The sequence below is a fragment of the Elaeis guineensis genome, chromosome 12, assembly GCF_000442705.2.
Source record: "Elaeis guineensis isolate ETL-2024a chromosome 12, EG11, whole genome shotgun sequence".
NCBI lineage: Eukaryota > Viridiplantae > Streptophyta > Magnoliopsida > Arecales > Arecaceae > Elaeis > Elaeis guineensis.
Genome location: NC_026004.2, coordinates 15,061,709 through 15,072,293, shown reverse-complemented (window position 1 = coordinate 15,072,293; position 10,585 = coordinate 15,061,709).

Sequence of the window (10,585 nt, the reverse complement as noted above, 5' to 3'; positions counted from 1 at the left end):
ATGAAATACGCTGAACACCCATGAAAGCTGTATGAGACAAGAACCAGGACCATGATAGCAGTAATCTCCATGAAGAGATGATGGCATGAAGAATAGTAGCATTATAACAATTTGAACCCGCAGAACATTCTGGATAGCTGGCATGAAGCGTTGAGGAATTCCAAGTTGACCTGCTGATCTCAAAGAAATGTACAAAAAATTACACCAGGTAGAGGCATACAATAACCCAACAGGTGAATCAGCGGAAGTAAAGCATAGTAGGAGCAAGCGTAACAAGATAATTCTGGAGAACATGCTGACTTAATAATAAGAAGCTGAACTGCTGAACATCGTAAGAAGTGGAATATATTGGAAACCATAAATTGTGAACCATAGTGACACAATCTAGTCTAGCAGTGAGAAGCTGATGTAGGGCGAATCCTCATAGTAAAATCCAGATTTTGGTCCAGCCCAATGAAAGCAAGCTGATGCACAAACTGAAGATAGATTCCAGGATGATGTACCATTTGAAAGAGGACTCTGACAAATTCAACAGATGTACCAGATAAAGCAGAGGTGTGCCCTATGACCACAATTGCACCATCAGTACTGATGCCAGCGTCCAATAAGTAATGTGAAACGTAACCCATAATTTGAGCTAACATTTAAAGAGCAAGTGATGATCCAGTGGCGCCAACTCCCAACTCCATTCCACGATGCAGAGTACCAGCAACCAGAAGGATGAAAAGCATATAATACCCAAGCTGAGCCAGCAAGAACAACCGTAGGTGAAGCACAAGCAATAAAAGCAAATATGTAAAACCGAGGCACCAAAAATCAAGAGAAGTCCGTATAGATATAATAAACTAGATAATAGTGCCTTCGATAGGCAAAGAACGTCATATGAAGTAGACTCCGTAAGCATCTGTCTGAAGAAGCTGTTGACCATCGGAATCAAAATCAGCCATAGAATAATAGCACAAGTCACCCATGAAGGCCTTGCTAGCTAAATGATCAGCAATCTGTTGGTGGATGCCTGCTCAGGATATTATCCCTCAAAATTTTTTCGATACTGCATATCACAATAAAAATAAAATAAAATAAAAATAATTAAATATATGTATCAATCAAAAATAGATTCATCTTCACGGAGCATGCAAGCTGCATTATGATAAAAGAAAAAAAATTATAAGAAGAGATCACACACTTAACTCTCGAACATCCAATCTCTTCCTCACAGAAAACTCTCCCTCACAAAAGCTCTCTCTCTACGAAAACCCTTCTTAACCCCTGAAGCGACCGCTGTCCGCTATCCAACAGTCTATCAGAAGCTCTCTATTTCTGCTCCTGTCGGTGCCTCGCGTCTGCTCTCTCTCTAGATTCTCTATCGAGGAAAACCACATGCACCACCACGCTCTCTGTTCACAGAACAGGACTTTTAAAGGCTTAAAACCCAAGTTATATCGGAGTACAGTCTCCTAACAGTACCCAAAATCTTCCTTGGACTCTTGGATCACAACTGACAGTGCTTGAGACCGTCGGATCACAACATGGTCCACGAAATAGCCCGTAAACCACGAGAATCGAGCGAGAAACGCCATCCGGTCCATGATGGACCGTGAGAAATAGATGGGAAACGCCCTCACGGTCCACGCACACACCCATGGACCGTCCGATCCATCGTGGATTAGGATATCCAGGCTCCTGATCCTCACATGCGTGCGCGTGGGCCTGGGCCGCGCTCGCGCGTGCCTGGGCCTGGGCCGTGCCTATGCGCGTGCGCTTGGGCCTGGGCCGCGCCCCCACGTGAGCGCCTGGGCTTAGGATACGCTCCACGCACTGGGCCGCGCTCCATGGTCGGGCCGTGCGCTGCCACATGTAGCTGCGCCACCATTGCTCCGCCGGCCTGCCGCCGACCGCCACCGGTCCTCCGTTACTTTGAGTTTCGTGCCAACTTCAATCGAGTGTATCTCGATCATTCGGACTTCGTTTAAGATGAACTTGGACTCGTTGGACTTCATTTTTCATCGCGGACCTCGCTGTGGGCTCAATATGGATCGAATCTCAAGGTATCAAATCCTAACAACCTCCATCTCGACTCGACATTCGGCCTCTTTCTGACTCAGAGAGCTTCTGGATCTCCTCGTCCCCATGCTCTGGGGCAATCGTCTGCAGCTGCGCCACCATCGCTCTGCCGGCTGCCGCCGGTCCTCCGTCACTCTGAGTTTCGTGCCAACTTCAATCGAGCGTATCTCGATCATCCGGACTTCGTTTAAGATGAACTTAGGCTCGTTGGACTCTATTTTTCATCGTGGATCTCGCTGTGGACTCAATGTGGATCGAATCTTAAGGTGTCAAATCCTAACAACCTCCATCTCGACTCGACATTCGGCCTCCTTCTGACTCTGAGGGCTTCTGGATCTCCTCGTCTCCATGCTCTGGGGAAATCGTCTGCTGATTATAGATGGGCAAATATGGGAGTCGAGCCAAGCCACTCGATCCCATCTCCATCGTATGCTGTGCTCCTCTTGATCTGAGACCTGCTCGGGATATCATTCTATGATAATAGGAATCTCACCTTGCGATATCGCCTCTCATCTTTTTGAGCCTCGCGTCTCGTGCCGGATCCACCTCCATCTGGAGCTCCACCTCACTCTGGACTCCTCTTGGCTCCTGAAGCTCCACCTCATATTGGGCTCCCCGCTAGGTAGTAATGTCCTCTCATCTTCTTTTTCCCCTTTAGAATAATCCTATCACCGTGTAGCACCTTCAGAATTCCTCCACCAGCTACTGTGCTGTAGCCTCTCAAATCCAGTCTATTCAATGAGAAAAGATTCTGCCTGAAATCGGATATGTATCGGACATCTCCCAATCTCCTCACTGCACCATCATGTGTCCTCCAACTGACCGTCCCAGTGCCTCTGATCGAGCAGCTCGATCCATCCAATAGATAAATAGTACCCTCACTGTTCTCTAGGGAGTCAAACTGCTCCTCTCTGCAACATACATGATAAGTGCATACAAAATCTAAAATCTACTGCTATGAAGAAGTAAATACCTCATTAGATATCTCTAAAGCATCACCCTCTAAGTCGCTACTAGCCGTTGCTGCGGTAACTCTCATTCGATCCTTGAGTTGAGAACAATCTCTGACTAGATACCCCAACTCGTGACACCAATAACATATTGTCTTGCTTAAGTCCCTTGTTCTGGACTTAGACCGCCTTCGTTGCGACCTCCTATTGCTCTATCTACCACCTCCTGCTCCTCCAGAAACCACCAAAGCTGAGCTGTCGCCATCCGAGCTCGAAGCTGGGTTCTCCCTCCTAAGAACCTCGTTCTAGAGAATCGCCATTGTGACCTCATCCATCTTGATGGTGCTCTTCCCCACTAGAAGAGCAGTCACCAAGGACTCATACGAAGGGGGGAGCGATGTTAGCAAGACCAGCACCTTGGTCTTCTCCTCAATTTTCTCACCAATGCTGAGGAGGTCGGTGAGGATATTTTGAAAATGGCTGAGATGCTCCTGCACACTCTCTCTCAGTCATCTGCAGCTGGTAGAACTGCCTCCAGAGGAAAAGAGTGTTGGTGAGAGATTTCGCCATGTATAACTCCTCGAACTTCGACCACAGCACCGTCGGGGAAGTCTCACCAAGCACATGGATCACCACCTCATCTGCTAGTACATGCAGATGGTACTCACTGCCTGCATCTGTAGCCATCTCCAATCCTGCACCTTTATAGTGATCGGCTTCTCCTCGCACAAGAGAGCATCGATTAACTCTTGGTGGATGAGCACATCCTTCACCCTTGCCTACAACAAGGAGAAATTGCTTTTTTCATCAAACTTGTTAATCTCCATCTTGAATGATCATGTCTTCTCTATCTTCAATCTTACTCACCACTACTGCAATCTGCATCCTGGTACCACCTCACTCTGATACTACTTGTTGGTGGATGTCTGGCCAGGACACCACCTTCCAGGATCTTTTTGATACCGCACGTCGCAACAGGAAGAAAGAAAAAATAAAATAGAAATAATCAAATATGTGGATCAGTCAAAAAAGTGCTCACCTCTATGGGGCTCTCGTACACCCAATCTCTTTCTCACAAAAACTCTCCCTCACAAAAGCTCTCTCTAGGAAGATCCTCCTGAACCTCTAAAACGATCGTTATCCGCTGTCCAACAGTCTGTCAGAAGCTCCCTATTTTTATTCCTGTCAGCACCTTACGTCTGCTCTCTCTCTGGGTTCTCTATCGAGGAAAACTGCACGCACCACCACGCCCTCTGTTCACAGAACAGGCCTTTTAAAGGCTTAAAACCCAAGTTATATCGGAGTACAGTCTCCTAACAGTGCCCAAAATCCTCCCTGGACCTTTGGATCACAACTGGCAGCACCTGAGACCATCGGATCGTGACATGGTCTATGAAATAGCCCGTAGACCATGAGAATCGAGTGAGAAACGCCATTTAGTTCACGGTGGACTATGAGAAATAGATGGAAAATGCCCCCGCAATCCATGCCACACCGAACAGGCCTTTTAAAGGCTTAAAACCCAAGTTATATTGGAGTACAGTCTCCTAACAGTGCCCAAAATCTTCTCTAGACCCTTGGATCATGACCGATAGCGCCTGAGACCGTCGGATCGCAACATGGTCCACAAAATAGCCCGTAGATCGCGAGAATCGAGCGAAAAACGCCATCCGATTCACGGTAGACCGCGAGAAATAGATGGGAAACGCCCTCGCGGTCCACGTGCACGCCCATGGACCATCCGATCCACCGTGGACCGGGATATCCGGGCTCCTGATCTCCGCGCGCGTACGTGTGGGCTTGGGCCGCGCCCCCAAGCGCACGCCTGGGCCTGGGCTGTGCCCTCGTGCGAGCGCCCCGGCCTGGGATGCACTCCGCACTCCCGCAGTTGGGGCCACCATTGCTCGGCCGGCCCACCACTTCGCCGCTACCGGTCTTTCGCCGCTCCGAATTTCATGTCAATTTCAATCGAACGTATCTCGATCATCTGGACTCCATTTAAGATGATCTTGGACTCGTTGGACTCTATTTTTCATCGCGGATCTCGTTGTGGGCTCAATGTGGACCGAATCTCGAAACGTCAAATCCTAATACCATTTGATTTTTTACCTCCCAAAAAATATGTTCTACAGTGACAACAGACCATATTTACAACCAACATCTCAGGTCTTTAATAAAAGGACCAGATAACTACTGATGCACAGAAGAACGTCGAAGCTATGATATTACCATACTAGAATCTCCTTTAAGAAACATAACAAATGCAACCCAGCTGTTGCACAGTGGTATTGACACCTAGCCAAGCCGCAATCAGTTAAGCAAAAAGAACTAATGAAGATGATAACAACTTATCCCCTGGTGGTAAAGATCCAGTCTTAATAACAAATGCTGCATCTACTTTAGTAGAATGCGCAGAAGCATCAAAGTTAATCTTAATTGCCTCAAAGAATGGAGGTAACCACACAACTAATGGTTAGGAAGAAGTAGGGCGAAGAGAAGAACTATCCCAGTACCTAGATGGAGAGACAATGTGTTGCAAACATTGAGAAGTAAAAGCAAAGGATAAACCATAAGCTTTGCTAATTCGTTGCACAGAGGTGACTGTATCTTTATTGAAGAGACGGTCATTAGAAACCTGCCACAACAACCAAGTCACATATGTCATGAGTGATTTTATCCTATCCTCTCCTTGGGAATTAGACAAATAGTCTATTAATGCCAACAAAGAGACAGGGATAAAGACTCCCGATACATGCGACATAGAGCATGTCAACAGTCTCATGGCAAAAGAACATGTCACAAAAACATGATTATTGTATTCAACAACTGCATGACATAAGTCACAAGTAGAAGAATGTGAAGGAATAATACCAAGACGTGCCAAAATAGAGGCAACTTATTCTATCGACATTGCCACCAGAAGGTTTTAACCCAAGGTTGCGCTTAATTTCCAAATCTAGTCAAAAAGATGTGAAACCAGAGTGTGCGAAGTATTATTTAGCTGGAACATATCTCTCAGGCTAACATGTGATAATTTAGAATGTGTGACACCAAATGATCAGACTAGAGCCCTTCAGTTTTTGGGATAGCTGTAATATGGTCCATCATCTCAGTGGAAAAGAAATGGGCCAAAAAAGAAAGATTCCAACTCTAGAATCAGTAATAAGATTAGCCACCTTAATATCTGTCTTCATAGCTTCCATATTGAGATAAGTAGACTCCAGGCTGAAAAAGGTAAATTAGAGATCCAAGGATCGCTAAAAACATTAATAGAATTGCCTAAACCAAAAAGCCACTGAAACCGAACTTGGAGATAAAATTGGAGATGTATTTGCTTCCAAATGGCAGAACAATATCTAGACTTTGTATATTGATGCCAAGAACTAGAAATGGACAATGGATCACGCCCGGCATGACACCATTCAGGCCCACTGGGCCGAAAGTTTAACGGGCCGTGTCAGACACGACACCGTCCATATACTAAACGGGCCGTGCCTAACACGACCTTAGGCCCAGGGGCGGCAGGCAGTGCCAAGCAAGACCCGTTGGCCCATTAGGCCCACAGATCTAATTGGCCTAATGGGTTTTTTTTTCTTAATATAAAAATAAAAAATATTAAGTAATAAAAGTATATGAGAGATAGAAGATAAAAAATGAAAAAATTGCATCTTCAATCCATTAATATTTATAATATTAATATATATTAAAATTAAAAAAAATAAAAAATAAAAAATAATGTATGATGATTTTTTTTAAAATTAAAAGTACGCGAAAAATTTTATTAGAATTATTAAAAAGACTAAATGATTTAAAAATAGGATGAGAATCTTGTTTTGCATGAAGACCACAGTCAGGAGCACATAACAGACATAAATGGACTGTGCCAAGACACGACCCATCTTAAAAGGGCTCGGCTAGCTTGCAGGCCGAGTCATGCTGGACCTATGCATCATGCCAGTCTAGGTTCTTATGAGCTGCTATAAAACCCTCGGTCCAACCCAACTCCCTTGTACGTGTCATGTCTGACATGATCCGTAATTATAGCAAGTGGACTGTACCTATCGGATCTTATAACGGGTGGCTCGATCTGATGCCTATATCTGCTAAGAACCAGCAAAATGATATCTAGCGCTAACTAATCGAGCCCACAACGAGGAAGCATCCAGAATTAATTGAGGAGCTAATTTACAAAGACTAATCTGCTGACACAGCACTAAAGATTTCAAACCCAATCCTCCTTGAACTTTACGCAAGCAGACTTGTTCCCAGGCTACATAATGAAATCCTCGTGTACCACATGGGTGCCTCTATAAAAAAGCTTTGAACTCCCTCTCTAACTAATGCACTACAGACATAGGAACATATACGGAAGATAACACATAAAGAAGAATAAAAAGTAAAGCAGATTGAATCAATATAGCTCAACTAGCAAAAGACAACATTCGCCATTTGCAACCTTCACTTTCTTAGTAATTTTGAAAAGTAAAAGTTGAAAATCCACATTATGGAACCGTGAAGTAGATATTAGTATTTGGGTTATCTGGTCAGGACACCACCATCATAAAATTTTTTCGATACCACTCATTGCAACAGAAAAAAAAATAAAATAGATACACAATCAAATATGTGGATCAGCCAAAAAACTTATCTCCACGAGACATACAAACTTCATTATAAAAAAAAAATTATAAGAGGAGATCACACCCTCAACCCGCATACATCAATCCCTCTCTCTCAACAAGAAGTTCTATTTCATAAAAACTCTTTCTCTAAAAGATCTCCTGAATCTCTGAAACAACCGCTGTCCGTTGCCTGACAATCTACCTGAAGCCTTTGCTTCTGCTCTCTATCGACGTCTAGCTTCAAGGAGTGCCGCTGCTACTGCCCCAAACTTGCTGCTGTTGCGCCCAAGCCTCTACCGAACCATCCACTGTGTTTCGTCCACAAGCTTTTAAAGATCTGAAATCGAGTCCTGATTGGAGATGCACTATGATTATCACACGAACATGCCTCTGAACCGTCAGATCTTGATCGACTCTTCCCTGGACCGTTCGATTGTGCCTCATCATGTGCTGCATGCCCCCTGATCACACTGATCAAGCATCCAACTGTCAAATCAAATCTGCAATGCTTTAGGAGCCGTCGGATCGCGCAATAGACCATCCGGTCCACAGAAAATCCCCATAGACCACGAGAAATGTGAAGAAACACCACCTGATCCATAATGGACCGTGCGAATCACTGGGGAAACCATTTGTCGGTCCATAAATCCTCCCATGGATTGCGCCAGGCCGTGGACCGTGGTACGCCATATGATCTGGGCCGCGCTCGTGCGTGGGCTACACGCGCCCTTGCACATCCGCTGGGCCGGCCCACATGTGCCCACATGCTGGGCTGCGCGTCTGCTCCACCGCCGGGCCTGGCCCGCTTCGATGCCGGCCTGCACCGCCTATGGGCCCCCTCCGATGGCCTGTGAGCTGTACCAGCCCATTTTCTAATCTTCTTTTGCACACAGTTTCTTCGTTTGGACTCTATTTAGATTGTTTTTGGACTTGTTGGACTTCGTTTGTTGTCCTGGACCTTATTCTGAACTTATTGTAGAATGAATCTCGAGGTATTTTTCATAACAATCTTCACCTCGACTCGATATTTGGCCTCCTCCTAACTCTAAAAGCTTTTAGATCTTCTCGCCCCCATGTCCTGGGGCAAACACCTACTGATCATGGATGAACAAATATGGAAGTCGGGTCAGGATACTTGATCTCATCTCCGTCGTATGCTGTGCTCTTCCTGACCTGAGATCTGCTCAAGATATCCTCCTGTGGCAATAAAAATCTCATCTTACGATATCACCTCTCATCATCCTGAGTCTCGCTTCTCGTGCCCGATCCACCTCCATCTGGAGCTCCATCTTGCTTTGGACTTCTCCTGACTCCTGAAACTCCACCTCGCATTAGGCTCTCCACTAAGTAATAATGTCCCCTCATCTTCTTCTTTCTCTCGAGAATAACCCTATCATCATACAAAATCTTCAGGATTGCTCCATCAGCTATCCACCTATAGCCAGTCGAATCCAGTCTGCTCAGTGAGATAAGATTTCAACTGAAATCAGATATGTATCGGACTTCCTCCAATCTCTTTACTACACCATCATGTGTCTTCCAACTAACCATCCTGATGCCTCTGACCGCACAGTTCGATCTATCCGACAAATGAACAGTACCCTCACACTCTCTAGGGAGTCAAACAGCTTTTCATTGCAACATACATGATAGATGTATGCATAATCTAATATCTACTGCTAGAAAGAAGTAGATATCTCATCAGATATCATCAGAATATCATTCTCTGACTCGCTACTGGCCGTCGCTGTAGAAGCCCTCGTCCGATCTCTTCATTGTGGGCAATCTCTGACACATGCCCCAACTCGTCGCATCCGTAGCATTTGATCTCGTTCAAGTCTCTCACCCTGGACTTGGACCACCCATCTTGCGATCTCCTGCCACTCCATCTACCACCTCTTGCTTTTTTAGAAATAGCTAAAGCTGAGCTACTATCGCCTGAGCTCGAAGCTAGGTTCTCCCATTTAAGAACCTCATTATAAAGAATCGCCACGGTGACCTAATCCATCTTGATGGTGCTCTTTCTCACTAGAAGAGTAGTCACCAAGGACTCATACAAAGGAGGAAGCGACGCTAGCAAGATCAATGCCCTAATCTTCTCCTTAACTTTTACGCCAATGTTGAGGAGGTCGGTGAGGATCTTCTGAAAGTAATTGAGATGCTCCTGTACGCTCTGTCCCTCATCCATCCATAGTTGGTAGAACTGTTTCTAGAAAAAAAGAGTACTGGTGAGAGACTTCGTCATGTACAACTCTTCGAGCTTCGACCACATCATCGTCGGAGAAGTCTCGCCAAGTACATGAGTCACTACCTCATCTCTCAAGTACAAGCGGATGATACTCATTGTCTGCATCTATAGCCGCTCCCAAGTCTTCTCTTCCATGGTGTCCGACTTATTTTCGTACGAGAGAGCGTTGATCAATCTATGTTGGATGAGCACGTCCTTCACCCTCACTTGCCATAAGGAGAAATTGCTCTTCCCATCAAACATGTTAATCTCCATCTTGATTGAGCCTATCTTCTCTATCTTCAATCTTGATTACCACCGCCGCAACCTATGCCCTGATACCTTCTCGCTCTGATACCACTTGTTGGGATTGTCTGATCAGGATACCAATACCACAGGATCTTTTCGATACCACTCATTGCAGCAGAAAGAAAAAAAATAAAATAGGAACACAATCAAATATGTAGATTAGCCAAAAGGCTCGACTCCATAGGGCATACAAACTTCACTATGAAAAAGAAAAAATTATAAGAGAAGATCACACCCTCAACTCTCGTACACCAATCCTTTTCTCAACAAGTTCTCCCTCATAAAAGCTTTCTCTCTCTCTAGGAGATCTCCTAAACTTCTGAAACAATCGATGTCCGCTACCTGACAATCTACCTGAAGCCCCTGCTACTGCTCTCCGTCGGTACCTAGCTTCAGGGTCTGTCGCTGCTGCT